The sequence below is a fragment of the Elaeis guineensis genome, chromosome 15 (genome assembly GCF_000442705.2).
Source record: "Elaeis guineensis isolate ETL-2024a chromosome 15, EG11, whole genome shotgun sequence".
Taxonomy (NCBI): Eukaryota; Viridiplantae; Streptophyta; class Magnoliopsida; order Arecales; family Arecaceae; genus Elaeis; species Elaeis guineensis.
Genome location: NC_026007.2, coordinates 71,407,267 through 71,425,180, shown reverse-complemented (window position 1 = coordinate 71,425,180; position 17,914 = coordinate 71,407,267).

The following is a 17,914-nucleotide window of genomic DNA, read 5'->3' as shown; positions in this document are numbered from 1 at the left end:
TTCTCTCTCTAATTCTCTCTAGACTTTTCTCTCTCTTTACGGATTTTGTCTCTCTAGGATCTTTTCTTCCTCTTTGATTGCATCATGAATCCTAGAATAAACTTGAAGATGAAAATAAGATGATTTGAGATTGCTCCGAAATTTATGCGGTAGATCTAATCCCAGCTGATCCTATTCGAAATTTGTAACACTTGATTCATATTGAGTCATCCTGATAGGACCTCTGATGATCTCGACCATGATTGCCTCATCTGAAGGATACGAAGATTCTCTCTCCACTTTCCTCTCTCTACTTTCTCTCTCTAAAATTTCTCTCTCTTCATGGATTTTTCTCTCTAGAAGTCTTATGGATCAATGGAGGATCCTGATACATAGACAAGTCCTAATTTTGGTTAATCCTAAGAGAGGTCCTCGATCTGTGTTATTAGGATCGATTATCAGTAATTTTCTCCATATATAATTTTTATATTTGATCAGGGTTATGAAGAGATGATTGTCTGCATATGATATCGAGTGGAATATCTTGTTAGAGAAATTCATAAATCAAAGAAGAACATTGATTTCTGTGTTTGGATCAGTCACCGGTAAAGGTAAGAATCCCTATACATGATCACTATTATATATATGCTACTTTACTGTTGGTCTTGCATTGTTGGTTTTGTATCGTCAGATTTGAGATCGATGAATTTATTATACCTGAGATACTGTTATTTAATTTTGAGCATGAGTATGTTATGTCAATATATATGTATCAGAGATTGATAGCATGATTATATGGGTATGATATATCTGAATTGATCATAATGCAAGACAGAATTGATTTGATGAAATCAACACAAAATGATTAAATGAAAAGAAAGAGATATATGGTATGGACTAGCCTTGTCATATGGAACAGTCCGTCAGGAGCTTATGCCTGGGACAGCCTCCACTGGCTTACAGGTGGATCAGCCGGCCAGGAGCTCATGCTTGGGACAGCCCGCTAGGAGCTTATGCCTGGAACAGCCTCTCACGGGCTTTCGTATGTGGGACAGCCGGTCAGGAGCTCATCCTGGGACAGTCTTGAAAGACTTTTTAAATGGATTCGATCCGGATGATGACTGAGGTATAGAATTGGATAGTCCAGAATCAGAAAGAAAAGGTTAAAAAACCATGTGATTATGAAAGGAGAAATGAAAGATAAGACATGAAATAATTGTTGAACAAAAGTGTTTCACCTATTAACATATGATGATGCATCTATTTTGACAAGACAAAAAATTTATGAATGTTTGCATTATTCTGGACATTGAACATGAGATTTTATATTTTATTGCTTATTCTTATTTTCAGACTATATTACTATATCAGTGTGATATGGGAATTCTTACTGGGCTGTAAAGCTCACACCCCTTCATCTTTCTTTTTCTTCTCAGAGTTACAGGATGCTTATGATTGGCTATGATCTGGATTTACGGGTGAGCAAAAGGATAAATAGAGTGTCATAGTATCTGATCAGAAAATTGAAGAAATTTAAATTGTAAATATGTAAGATTTTATGAATTATATTTGAAATTAATTATTATGGATGTTAAAATTGTAATATTTATTTTGGTCTTGTATATTTTTTAGGACTTGCTCTAAGGAGTGTGCGGTCATCACGTATCCGATCTGTACGTTGGATTCGGGATGTGACAGTGAAACTGTGAAATATATATATATATATATATATATATATATATATATATATATATATATATATATATATATATTTATTTATTTATTTATTTTTATACTAATTTTAATTAATTAGTTAATAATATGATGGTAAAGTATCATGTGTGGGATGTGGATGGAATAATGGGTTGTAAAGTTGAAAAACGACACTTCGTCCCCCTCCCCAACCTCTCTCTCTCTCTCTCTCTCGTGTGTCAAACCTCCATATCTCTCTCTTATGTACTCCCACTGTCCCATTAATGCTGAGGCATTCTTTTGCGTCCATCACTTCTATCTAATCCTTGGTTTAGTCCTGCTGTCGTTTACTCGGCTTTTGTGTTCTTCCACTTGGTTCTGATTGTAGCTGACAAACGCTGCGTTCGCGACTGAATAAAAAAATTAAATTAAATAGAATAATTTTTAGAGGAGTAATAAAGTGCTAAACTATTACATGTTTCTAGATACGTGGATTATAAATTATTCTTGGATTATACGGAATGAATGGAAATTTTTTTTTTTTTTCACGATCTGTTATCTTTCTATGTTTCTGCAAGCTCAGCTCCTAACTCTGATTTCCCCCCAAAAGTAAGTTGACTGAACTGAGTCACAGTGGTTACTATCAGAATTTCTAAACTTGTAACCCAAGAAAAACATCCAGATGCATAGGAGTTTGTATCATATAAGCTAATACAACCCCTAACCAACATTATCGAATCATGCACCTTTAATATTGAATTTATTATCCTAAGAAGGAATCAAAGGACAGCTTCCTTAGAAACTCAGTCAAATGCGAAGTTTTGCTGCGATGCATTGTGGAGTTTAAATGCCTAGATTCGGGTCTCTGATGTGGTAATAATTAGTTTGATTAAAATATGGATCTGGCAGTCTTCTAGCTATATCTGGCCATATGTCTAGTGGCTTTTGACATGTTCATTGGTGACGTCTGCTAGAATTAGCTTAAAAATCATATGAAGTCTTCTGTTCGGAGGAAAGACTCACATTCCTGCCTTGCCCTCTTGTTATGATAGTATTATGGGTTTATGGAAAAACCACAACTTATTTGACCTTGAGGAACAAAGTAATGTGCTAAGCAGTGAAAGAAAAGAAAGCAAACCAATAATTGAGTCTGATTTCTTCCTCTTTTACTCATGTTGATTTCTGATATACTAAACCATTATATTTTGGTAGGACTTTTGTTAATCAGCAACAAGCTCTCTGTTCTCTTCTCTTCCATGGACAGTCCAGCGCCGAATTAGTGAAAATTACGGAATGAATGGATTAGAAGTATATAGCATAGAAGTATTTATTTTTTACCTATTTTTCATTGAGAATACATTTATTATGTAATATTTTTGAAATGCTATGTTATCCCTCTCAATTTGTAAGTGATTAAACTCATGCATCAAATGATCAATAATGGTCTGTTACCCCCAAAAAAAAAATAATGGTCTAAAAAATAAAATTAAATGATGTCTGTTCTTTCTTATTCATGATTGAATGCAACCAAATTTATTCATTGTATGCCCCTTGAGCTGTTATTGTCTAAAAACTGTCGGAAGTCACTAAAATATCAAATAGGTATTTGACAAAAGTATTTTAATTTACTTTTTAATCAAGAAAATATTTTTTTCAAATTATATATATATGTGTGCGTGTGAGAGAGAGAGATAAACACATATATACATACATCATACATACATGCATACATATATACATACATACGCATACACACATACATATATATATATTGGTGCTATTTAATGGCCACAAGGCCCAACAATCTCAATTTTAAAGTAATTTTAATGCCCACATCATACAATGAAATGGTGGCATCTCTTTAGATATATCTTATCGCGTAGAAATATGGCCCACTTGGAATATATACATGAGGCAAAATTCTTTGTACACTGCCTGCGGTGTAGAAAATCTGACGTGAAGCGCACCGCCTCGCCCGATTGATCCAACCCTCATGGCTCGATGTGATCGAGCATCCGCATCCGCAGGCATAAGAAAATAAAGGTGGTGCACTGTCCAATCACCGAATATATTTAATACAAGTCATAATTCATTTTTCAAATTTAACTTCATTTTAACATGACGAAAATGCCCTTTCCCTCCAAGACGACTTTTTTACTATCTTGCCGTCTGATTGGATATTTCGAATACCGCTCTTCTCTCTCTTCTTTCTCGATTTATTGAGCTTCTATCCGTTCCAAGAAAAATTTTTCAACCATAATTCTACATCTGAAGCTCTTGAGATTAATGCATTGGTAGGTTTCAAATGGAGTTCTTTTTTTTGTTTTGAATACAGCATGTCATAAAAATATTATATGAAAATATAATAAGTCAGGATGTCATGACATTCCGTATTGATATTATGACATCAGCTCGAAAGTATATTTTTAGATATATTTATGACATCCTGGATCAAAATGATGATATTCAACATTAAAATTATGATATCCTGTACCTAAAATATCTATCAAAGGCAGTTTTGGTGATAATATGACATTCCAGATCCAAATAATAACATTATATGTCCATATTATGACATCATATAGGTAAACAAAATGAAAAATTTTTTTTTGATATTTTTTTGACATCTTGGATCAAAATTATGATATCCTATGTTTTAATTATAATATTCTGTAGGTAGAACGTACACCGAAGATAGTTTCGATAATATTATGACATTCGAGGTCCAACTAATAATATTGTATATCAATATTATGACATCCTATTAGTAAAACAAAATTCAAAATTTTTTTTTAGATATTTTTATGATATTCGATATTAAAATTATGACATGCTATACGTAAAATACCTTTTTAATGCACATTTTGATATTTTTATAACATCGTGGGTCCAAATTATAATATTATATGTCAATATTCTGATATCCTATAAGTAGAATAAAATTGAAGATTCTTTTTTGACATTTTTATAACATCCTGGATCGAATTTATGACATTCGACGTTAAAATTATGACATCCTATACATAAAATGCCTATCGAAGGCCGTTTTAAAGATATTATGACATTCAATGTCCAAATGATGACATCATATATTAATACTGTGACATCCTATAGGTAAAATAAAATTGAAGATCTTTTTTTTGATATTTTTATGATATTCTATGTTGAAATTATGATATTCGACATTAAAATTATGATATCTTGTAAGTAAAATACCTATCAATGACAGATTTTGATATTTTTATGATATCGTGAGTCAATATTAGGCTATTCTAGATTAATATTACGACATCTTACAGATAAAACAAAATCGAAGAACCTTCTTTTGATATTTTTATGATATCCTGGGTCAGAAGTATGATATTCGACATTAAAACTATGATATCCTGTAGGTAAAATTTCTTTGAACAATACATTATGACAATATTAAGACAACCCAGGTCCAAATTATGGTATTATTTGTTAATATTATGCCATCCTGTACATAAAACAAAATAAGAGAACTTTTTTTGATATTTTTATTATATGCTAGATCAAAATTATGATATTCTATATTAACATTATGACATCCTGTAGATAAAATGACTATCAGATATAATTTTTGATATTTTTATGATAATTTGGATCAAAATTATGACATTATAAGTTAATATTATGACATCCTGCAGCTAAGAAATCTTTGAAGTATATTTTTTGATATTTTTATGATATATTGCTATGAATTATGACATTCGATGTTAAGATTATGGCATCGTGTGGTTAAAATACCTTCGAAATGTGGTTTAGACAATATTATGATATTCTGTAAGTAAAATTATAACATCATATAGGTAAAATTATAACATCCTGTAGTTAAAAATGTATCCTTATATAGATCTGATAATATTATGATATTTTAGATCAAATTTATGATATGCTATGTTAATATTATAACATTCTGTAGGTGAAATATGTTGCAAGTAAAGATTTTCGTCATTTTTATGACATCTTGACTCAATATTATGATATCTATGTTAATATTATGACATCATGTAGTTAAAAATCCTCTTAAGTATACTTTTAGATAGTTTTATAATAGTTTGTATCAAAATTATGATATTTTATTTATAAATTATGATATTCTATGGGTTAAACATTTTTCGAACATAATTTTAACAATATTATAGCATTATAGATTGAAATTATTATATTCGATGTTAAAATTATGACATCTTGTAAGTATAGCACCTCCCAATGGTATTTTTGACAGTATTATAACATGTTAGATCAAAATTATGATATTCTAGATATGCACTACCACTTTCGATTGATCCACGTAGTGTCCTCGTAGCTAGATGTGATGTCCCCGACTTTTCTACATTCGATGGCATTATGCTCTACAGCATCATTAAACCCATTCTAGAAAGGATGTCAGAAGCAAAGAAGATTACTGATATAGTGTTATAGGATATCGTATAAAGATTATAAAAAAAAGATTACGTTATGATTCCAACATATCTGTAAAAAATATATCCTTAAGATAAACTGGAATCTATTTGTCCTGACAATCGTAAAGATCATGCAACCAATCTATACTCTTGCATTCTTCATACTTATCCATAAGTTGTCCCTATTTCTCTTCGAAAGACTGTGTCGTAACTTTGTCATATACAGCATCATTGAATTCAACTATAAATTTGGAATGTGCTGTGCAGATATAGCCTATCCTTTTAGGCATCTCCTTCAAGATGTGTCAAAAACAAAATCGATGTCGTGCATTAGGAAAAATCTTCCTAACAACAGTCCCGATCGCCTTATCCTAATCAGTGATGATGGCATTAGGCGTTTTATCACCATTTTCATCTAGCCATACCTAAAACATCCATTTAAAAGTCTCTATCCTCTCATCCGACAACAACATTCAACCAAGTAGGATGGACTGTCCATGATGGTTAACTCCAATAAATAGACAGAATGGCATTTGATATGTATTTGTGAGATAAATGGAGTCAAAGGTCAATACATCACTAAAGTAAGTGCATGCCATTCTTGACCTTGGATGAATCCAGAACATATTCCATAGCTACGCATTACTATTTAAGTCCAATATATAGAAGAAATTTATATTTTTAGCTTGTATTTATGTAAAGTGGATAACCATTGACTGTGCATCTTCTTCTTTCAGCTGATTTTGATATTTCCGACAAATGTAATTATGAGCATCCTTCTCTATGAATTCTAATTGCCTTCTTCCTCCTTTTTTTCTTACCATGGCAGAGTATATTTGAGTTATAGGTATATTCACGGCATGCATGTTTGTAATCTCTGCTTTTTCTGGTCTGCTGATCTTCCTACGGGATCATAGATAAGCGACGGTTGATATAGATAGCTCATGATTGTATTCTAGAACAGCATCCTCCAATCTCCACTTATCAATCTTGTTATTAAGTCTGACTTTTATTGAGGCCTTACAATCAATTTTGCTGGTATCCATGAGATTCATGAAATTTTCTTTTTTTTTATATATTTTTCTTTCCTTCAACATGCTAGATGTTTGAAGCATAATTTTTTTTTATTGGACCTACTGCACACAGTTATGATTCTAAAACCGACTCTTCTCGCATAAGCATTGTAGAAATTATAAACATCGATTATTGAATCGAACTTCAGTCCAATATGAGGATCAACATTATCATTATCTAATTGTGGTGCCATAGAAAAAGGTAGATTCTCAAGAGCACTATCATATGATGTCATAAGATTGTCAAAATAATCACTGAGAAATATTTTACCTATAGAATGTTAATACTAAGATGTTATAACATATACTGTCATAATTTTGATATATGATGTAATAATATTGTCAAAACCATATATGGGATACATTTTACCTATAGAATGCAATAATTTTTAGCACAAAATGTCATAAATTTAGTCTATTATGTCATACAATTATCAAAAAATAATTTTTGATTGATGTTTTATCTACAGAATGTCATAATTTTGATCTAAAATATCATAAAAATATAATAAAATATACTTCAGTGGAGTTAAATGTATAAAATATCATAATTTTAAAAAAAAGCCCATAAAATTTGATCAGTTATGCTATAATATTGTCAAAACTATATTCGAGAGGTATTTTACCTGCATGATATCATTATATTATACCACAATGTAATAATTTTATCTTAGGATATCATAAAAATGTCAAAAAGATATATCTCAAAGACGTTTTATATACAGAATATCATAATATTAACTTAAGATGTCATAATTTTAACCGTAGATTATCATAATATTATCAAAACCATATTTCAGAGACATTTTAACAACATAATATCATAATCCTAACATCAAATATCATAATTTTATAGTAATATATCATAAAATTATCAAAGAATATACTTCAAAAGTATTTTACCCATAGAATATCGTAATATTAACTTATAATATCATAATTTTGATCCATGCACTACAACAGAATAGGATATTAGTGACACAAAAAATTCGTCACTAATACTAGATTTTCATCGGTAATTGTTATTCATGAAGAAATTATTGTCTCTGATATTTAGTCATAAATAATAATATCATTGATAATTTTTTATGATAGAAAAATTTTTTTATCGTCAATAATCGATATTACTGACCAAAAATTTTCATCGTTAAAATTTTTTTTTTGAAAACTATTCGCAACAAAAATTTTTCATCCTAAAAAAATTAATTTATGATAAATTATTATATTTTTAATAAAAATAATTTAAAAAATTATTTATGATGAAATATATTTGTCGTTATTAATTTAATTAAATTTTTTTATGAAATTTAAATTTATAAAAAAAATATTAGTGATGTAACAATTCCATCGCAAATATGATATTTTCTGATGGTAATTTTAATCATTACTAAATTAACAATTATTTACAATAAAACTATTATTATCGTTTATAATTTAATATAAAATTTTAATATTTTTAAATTTATTAAAAAACTATTTACGATCAATTATTTTTATTGCTAATAAGTTTTTTGACGATCAAAATATCATCAAAAATAATTTCATCACTAAAAATTTACATATAATTTTTTTAAAATAATTTATGAATATATTTTTTTTAATTTATATTTATAATATTTTTTTTATAATTTATAAAATAAAAATAAAAAATTCACACAATAAACTCACAAATAAATTTCATCATTTTATTATATTAAACTAAAATTACAAGAAGTCTAAAATAAAAATAAAAAGCAACATAAACAGACCATCAAGTATTGGCAGCTGCAGAAGGAGAACAGGCTGGAGAAGGAGAGCGTTCGAAAGAGCTTGGATCGATCTGCTGCTGTATCATCTGCTCCATCTGTACCATCCGCTCCATCGTCTAAGCTAGAGCAGTTGGTACTCATCGATACGTGCAGCCAACTTATCAGCTCACTGCTCAATCCGCTATCAATTCTCAGTAGCCTGCCTCTACATCTCCTCCAGCTGAGCATCGTAGGCAGCATAAATGTCAGCCCTGGACCAGCGTGAGGATGAGGGAGCACTGATCCCATGCCCTAGACCCTTAACATAACAGGATTTCATGCCAAACACTTGATCATAGATCTTGTCATTTGTGGGTACAGTCGAGCCCTCAGAAATTGGCTGGGATCTAATGCCTATCATACGATTTCAAAAATTAAAGTTATAGTTATTTTAATTTCATATTGAAAATCAAATGGTAAATAAAAAAATAATTAAAAAAATTTATAAAAAGCTCCTGGCTCCCCATTGTCCACTCCTTTGACCGTCGTTGATGGGTCTGCTGGTAGATATCAATCTTACTAGGAAGTTTGCCACTCTCTGTATCTCTTTGTAATTTGAAAATAATTAATTAAATAATTTTTAGATAGTTAGAGAGTTAAAATATGCTAATTAAAAATTACTTACCATCTGCTCTATATGACGAGCGAACGATCTCGAACCCCCAAAATGCAATACGGTCTGTCTCATCCAATTCACGATGTTCTAGGCACATCGTCTCTATACAGTTAGCAATCAAATTAGTAGGTAACAAACTGAATTTAAAAATAAATGATTCAATCATTAAACTTTAAAAAAAAAAATTTTGGATGTGTAACCTGATATGGTGGATCCTCGTAATATCGGCATATGAAAGCCCAATCATCCATAGTGATGCTGTCATACGATTTTGCCACACTGCCTCTACCCTATGGTCCTACATCACATGATACCAGTGCTGATGAATGTGGTGGCGATACTCCTTGAAACACAAAAATAAATGAGCATCCATAGCTCACCACATGTGATCCTCCTCGAAATCAACAATATCAAATACACCGTGCCAATAATAAATATTAGAAGAATATCATGCTAATTAAATATTCATAGTATAATTTATTTTATCTATAACTGAGTATAGAAAATCTCACTCTGAACCCGTATAATGTGACGTCAATCGAAAAGCATCACGAGGCCATAGCCACGGCATATGATGCCTAGCTCGATCTGCCACAGCTTGCATCATCCCTTAATGGGCCTGGTGTAGTCGGATGGTATCTCAATACGGAGACGCTGTCCCGGGTGCTCACATCTTCAACACTCTATAGCGAGGTTCTTCGATGGACCTTACCCTCGCCTCACCACTGGTAAAGACTGGCCTGAAACAATAATAAATAAATCATTAGTATGATAACTATCTAAATAAAAAAATTAAATTTTATTATATAAAAAGTATAATAATACCATTTGGATCCGTCTCACTCGGACCTACCTCACAGGGACCTGCCACTGTAGGATCCTCTGACGACTCTGCTGGTGAGGTAGTGGAAATGGGTGAAGGCACCTCAGCCTCAGAGGTAGGCTGCGAATGTGAACATCGTCGTCTATCTTCGATGCTATACCTGTAATTTTTGACATATAAATAAATATAATATTAAATAATAATAGTAAAAAATAAATTACATTCTAATGAATAGAATTATATCGCATACTATTATTGCAAAAGAAGATGCAATAAAAAATATAGATCTACTCATCAATATTCATATCTTTCTCGATGTGTAGATCCTCCTCCGAATCACAATAATTGACTAATGTATCTTCTTCTATCTCATCGTCATTTATGAACTGATCATCGCTCTCTGACTCATCAAGATTAAATATAAAATCAGCTTCAACTTCATTAGGTGGCAGATCAGCCCTATTCAAAGAAGCTGTTACATGTTCTTCATCTTCATCAACAAGAAACTCGGCTAATATTTGTTCTTCCTCTTGAAAAGCTTTTTCTTCATGTAAATCTGAATTTTTATCCATCTCTAGTTGGGTTGGTATGTCATATATGCCTCTAGGTGTTATTCTTTGTACGACATACCAATTATCTCGATACTTTAGATCCTTTAAATATATTACTGTTTCGCTTGAGTTGCTAATATATACGGCTCATTTTGGTACCATGTTCATGCAAAGTTTACAGTGATAAAGTGTGGATCGATATGAATATCAATCTTTTTATTTCTAATATCCCATCATTCATACTGAAACAAGAATACAGAATTATTGGATCCATACTTCAGTTCTATGATATCTATCAGTGCACCATAATATTCAATCTCTTCTTCTCCTTCATATCCTATCGTAGCAATTTCACTATTCTGGATCCGTCGTTGCATCTTAAGCTTTCTTATGTGAAATCTCATTCCTCCAATGATACAAAATGTATAGTGGTTAATCCTTCGATCGAGGCCACATGCTAAATCGTACAACTCATCGGTCGCACCTTCTTCTTTATTGAAATACTTATATTTCATCTACACCATAACATAAAAAATTATATTGATTCAAATAATTATTTTTATAATTATTAAAAATAATGTATTACTAATGCAACTTACAAGGTCTCCAAATCATTTTGTAAATTTTTTTCTATGTTGAACATCAGCATTCATGTTATTCTCTTTGGATAGTATACTCCTGTGCTCACTGTAATAAGTCATGATTTTTAATTTTACATCGACATAAAAAAATTACTTAGAATATTAAACAATATGCTAAGATGATACTTACTCAATTAAATTTTTAATTTTTTTATAATTATTTAAAACATAGAAGTGTGCCTTAAATAGCTCATTCACATCCATAAATTCATATCTCCTTCCACCAATGGATTGAACCATTTATTTAAATATGGATAGTGTCGGTTCATTGTTACCCCATTCATGATCTACGTTACGATATGTATGACTGAATCTTATTTCGATATCATCAAGATATATCGAGCAGAACGTGACACACTCCGTAGCTACGTATGCCTCCACTATAGATCCTTCAGATCATACTTTATTGCGCACATACTTTTTTAGGATATACAAGAATCTGTAAATAAAAATAAATTTAAATTTTAGAAATATATTTATATCTTATAACTGATATGATAAAGTATGTATAATTTTTTATCTTTCAATAGGATATATCCATCAATAATATATCAGTCCGACTAAAAGAGCTTTTTTTTGGAAGATGAATAGCCAGATGTACTATAACATCAAAAAATAATGGTGAAAAATTTTTTTCTAACTTACAAAGAATAAGCATGATATCCTTCTCAAATTTTTCAAGTTAATCTTCAATTTTTGACAACACAGTTCTTGAAAGAATACTCCCAACTCAATCGATATAGTTTAAACATCACCATCCAAATAGCAATGCATGACCATAGAAAGCAAGCGTTGCATTATCATATGGGAGTCATGACTTTTTATATCAGAGATATTACCGTTATTATTGCCAACACACCGCGATACGTTTGAAGCATAAGCATCAAAAAATTTTATAATTTTGAACCATCCACAGAAACTCTTCTTTTTCTCGTCAAACAGCGAATAACATGTAGGTGGCATAAAAAATCTATCATCTCGATGAACTAAATGCAACTCTAATTGGATTCTCATTTTCTGCAAATCAAGATAAGCTTTTGGACTATCTTTTATATTTTCTGAGATATTCAATACTGTACCGATGATATTATCATAAATATTCTTCTCAATGTGCATTACATCCAAATTATGATGAAGTAGTAATTGCTTTCAATATGGTAGTACGAAAAAAATGCTTTGCCTCATCCAATTCAGCTCAACTTCAGTACGCTTCCACTTGTGAGTATCCGATATTTTTTTAAATTAGATATTTTCAATGACTTCTAGTTATTCTAAAACTTCTGCTCCACTTAACTCCTTAGGTGACGGACGCCGATCGGACTTACTATTAAAATATTGATTGTAACGGATCCTCCAAGAGTGATTATCAGGTAAAAACTATCGATGATCCATGAAGCATATTTTTCGTCCATACTTTAAATGTAAGGAGGATGCATCATTGTTGCATATTGGACATGCCAGATATCCTTTGAAACTCCATCCAGATAAATTTTTATATGCAGAAAAATTATTTATGGTCAATAAAATCAAAGCACGCAACTTAAAATTTTTTTGATTCACAGAATCATATGTCTGTACTTCATTTTTCTATAACTCCTTCAGATCATCGATTAACGGTTATAGATATACATCAATTTTATTATCTGATGCTTTCGGATCCAGAATCAACAGTGACATAAAAATAAATAGATCTTTCATGCACTTTCAAAGTGACACATTATATACAACTAGTATCACAGGCCATATGCTATAGGAAGTAGTCAAATTGCCAAAATAATTAAATCCATCTGTCAGTAGATCAAGTCAGATATTGCGTAGGTTAGTCACAAAGTACGGATGCTTTGCATCGAAGTCATTCCACACTACAGAGTCAGTTAGGTGGTTAAGTATACTCTCCTCTAAAACCTACTGCTCATGATGCCATCTCATTTCTTCAGCTGTCTTGTGGACATATACAACCTTTGAAGTCTTGAAATCAAATGAAAAGTACCTCAAAATTTTTTGAGAAATCTTCTTTTCTTTCCTATTATCGATTTTGTACTTAAGCTCACTGCATTTCAAACATTCAATTGCCTGCTTGTTATCCTTATAAAATAATATAAAATCATTTTTGTAGGTATGTATAGGAATATAGCCAAGTTTTCAATTTCTGCATGTATATTTTTGCTTCAGAATATGAATTCGGAAGTTTCTCTCCATCGAGAAGAGCTGCTTTAATCAATGCCAAATTTTGGTCAAATGACTTCTGACTCCATCGGTTCATGGTTTTAATATGAAGCAATTTTATCAAAAATTCTAACTTGAAAAACTTTTCACAATTTGGATAGAGTGGCTTTTGTGCATCCATTACAAGCTTTGCAAACTGTTTAGAAGTCCCTTCTACCTCCAGCCGAATATTGTGTTCATGATCAAAATTACCTTCAGATGCACTAATACTCATGCATACATTTGAACAAACATTCTGATATAAATCATCCAATAGTTTTTCTATACCATCATGATCGACAGGTTCAGCAGTATCACTATCATCTTTAGTATCGTCATCATCGCGAACAACTTCATTCGAATCACCCTCTCCATGCTATATCCAGCGAGTATACTTCTTATCCATATTATAACATAGCAGATGCTCCTCAATAAGTGTTATGTGATGATATACCATATTAATACGTCTCTTGTATGGATACCTTATTCGACTAACACTGTCAGCCTTATACCATGCCAACTCAATAAAATCTTGAACATCTTTTTGATATTCAGACAAAAAAATATCTCTAGCATTCATCTAACTTTTGTTGATATCCATCTAAAAACAAACATAAAAACTACTAATAACAAAAAAATTTTCAGTGGTATTCATCCGAATCAGATCCCGACTCGAATTTCAGACCGAATTTCGATCCGAATTCGGATCAAATCTTGATCTAGATCTAGACACAGATTATTTTATACAAAATAGTACATATTAAAGAATACAGACTAAATAGTAACATAAAAAAAAAAAAATTCATCAATTTAATGAAGCAAAAATACATGATCCTATCCATTTCAAATTATTACAAACAGATGTAGCCCTATCCCTTTCAGAAAAGTAATAATCTTATTATTATTATTAGTCGATATTTTGTTTCATTATTATGAAAATTTTGATAGTATCTCTCCATGGTTCTTCAAGTACACGATGTGAATAAAGTACCTACGCACCCTATCCAAGATATATCTAGAGAACAGTAGACAGATAACTGCTGACTACCAAATAATGAAAAAAAATATCAACTATTAGCAACAATAAGATTATTACTTTTCTAAAATATCCGAATACAGAACATCCAAAAGTTGATCTCGATCAAGATCGACTCTTGAACGAGAATCTACGACTCAATGTAATTTAACTAACATCTCAGAACATACATTCAGAGATGGATTTCTAATTTATCAAAAAAGTGTAACTCTACATTGAAATTTTACTACAAGAAAAGAGATTTTTTGTGACAAAAATATTTGTGACGAAAAATATTTTCATCGCCAATAAGTCTATTTATGATGAAAAAATAAATTCATTGCTAATAATAAAATATTTACGATAAAAATTTAGTTTCATCGTAAATAGCTCCATATTTGAGATGAAAAAAAATTATCATAAATATAAATTATTTATGATGATTATTTTCATCATAAATAATAAAATATTTATTTTAATTTTAAGTTTTTAAATATTAACGATAAAAATAATTTCATCATAAATAATACAAGTATTTATATTTTTCATCTCAAATATAAGTTATTTATGATGAAAAATTTCTATCGTTAATACTTGAAGAAAAATAAAAAATTTAAAAAATTTAAAAATTATAGATTATTTATGATAAAATTTTTTCATCATAATAATTGAGTATTTTCAATGAAAATTAAATTTCTATCATAAATACCACTCTATTTATGATGAAAAATTTTTGTCACTAATAATTAAAAAATAAAAAAAATTTAAAAAATTAAAAATTAAAGATTATTTATGATGAAAATATTACATCATAAATACTCGAGTATTTATGATAAAAAAAAAATTATTATAAATAATTATTATTTACGATGAAAAGTTTTTATTGATAATATTTTAAAAAAATTAAAAAATTATAGATTACTTACGATGAAAATATTATGCCATAAATAATTCAGTATTTATGATGAAAAAATTTTTTCATCATAAATATGTTATTATTTATGATAACAATTATTCATCACTAATATATGAAAAAAATAAAAAATTTAAAAATTACAGATTAGTAGCGATAAAAATTTTTCATCATAAATAGTGTAGTATTTACGATGAAAATTTATTTTTTATCACTAATATGTGACTATTTATGATAAAAAAATTTCATCATTAATATTTTAAAAAAATAAAAAATTTAAAAATTATAGCTTATTTATATCAAAAATATTACATCATAAATTATTGCTTATTTACGATAAAAATTGACTTTTCATCGTAAATACTCATCTATTTATAATGAAAATTTTTATTGTTAATATATTAAAAAAATAAAAAATTTTAAAAATTTAAAAATTATAGATTATTAGTGATGAAAAAAAAATTTTCATCATAAATAATCAATTATTTGAGATGAAAATAATTTTATCATCAATATTTTTAAAAAAATAAAAATTATAAAAATTATTTACAATAATACTTTTCATCTTTAAATTTCTTTGAATCTATCTCATTGCTCAATTTTGCATTGGTTATTAATTCTATAGACTGATCTGAGGTCATAAAGTACAAAGACCTTGCATCTGTCTAAGAATATAGAAAGGAGATGATACTGGATCTTTATATATTAAAACATGATCCATAAAAAAATTATCCAAAGATTCTCGAATGTATACCAAACTATTTCTCCTAAACTTTTTTAAATAAAAGCTTTTCTAAATTTTTTAGTAATTATATAAGTCATTTGTATGATGATGAAATTAAGTCATGTATAATAGGTGTAATATTCATCAAGTTCAAAATTCATAGTATTGATTGATCATGTCCAAATAGTAAGATATCTTTTATGATAAATCATATTAATTATGGTATCTTTATCTAAGTTATTCTAATAAAGAAAAAAATAGAGCGTAATTAATATCATATAAAATAATAATATTTATCATAATTTTTTATAATAAATTAATATTTTTTAAAATATTTAATTATTCATAAATTATTTTAAGTTTAATTAGAAGGCATGAAAAGTAATTTTGAACATTTGGTTATCTCAAAAGACCAAAGTCAGTTTCCAACCTAAGGATCCAGATTCAAAAATACTTAGAATAACTTGGACTGATAAGAACTAAAATGAGTTATACTCAAATAATCAAATACTCTTAACTCAAACTACAGTTAATGCTAGCGACTAAAGCATACTTTTCATAGTATTAAATGAAATAAGTTTCAGTAACAAAAAAATAAAACTAATAGAATATGACTGTATAGTCCATATATTAAATATGAATAACTTATTTGTTTGACTTATATTTTAACTTTTTTTGATATTAAATCCAAATTTTTTAAATATATCCATGATATAAAATATTTGCCTCTATGTTCTTTTAGCTCAACATTGTATAAACTAGAATTTTTTAAGATGACATCGCATATGAGATGCAAGGGTACTTTGGATGGTTATGATCTTCTCATCTAGTTTTTTTTTTTTTCAAAAGAAAAAATAACTTATAGCTTGCATTGTGTGCGGGTTCTAGCTCATATAATGGATTATTTTTTAAATATATATATAAATAGTAAAATAATATCCATCCAAATTTTTTTCATAAAAAATAAATTAGTGACGAAAATTATTTTTCATTGCTAATAAGATAATTAATAAAGAAATATTTTATTTTTATCATAAATTTTTAAAAAAATTAGGTGGAATTATTAGCGATGAAAATTTTCGTCGCTAATAAAATAATTAACAACGAAACTTTTTTGTCACAAATTTTTTTTGGGGGAAAAACTTTTTTAGTCGAAAAATGGAAAATTTTTTTTTGATGGAAATTATTAGCGATGGAAATTCTTTTTCATCGTTAGTAGTGTTATTAATGATGAAATTTTTTTTTCATCACAAATAATATTTTTTGATGAAAAAATTTTTTTATCAAAAATTTTTTTCATCGCTAATAGTTCACGCCATGTCACATCACTTCGTGCGAAACCCTTCTTCTTCCCCCTCTCCCATTTCGCGTGAAAACCCCTTTTCCCCCCTGCCCCTCTCTGCTCTCCCCCCTCTCCCCTTTGTCGATTCCCGTTGCCGTCTGCATCGCACCCTCGTCTGCATTCACC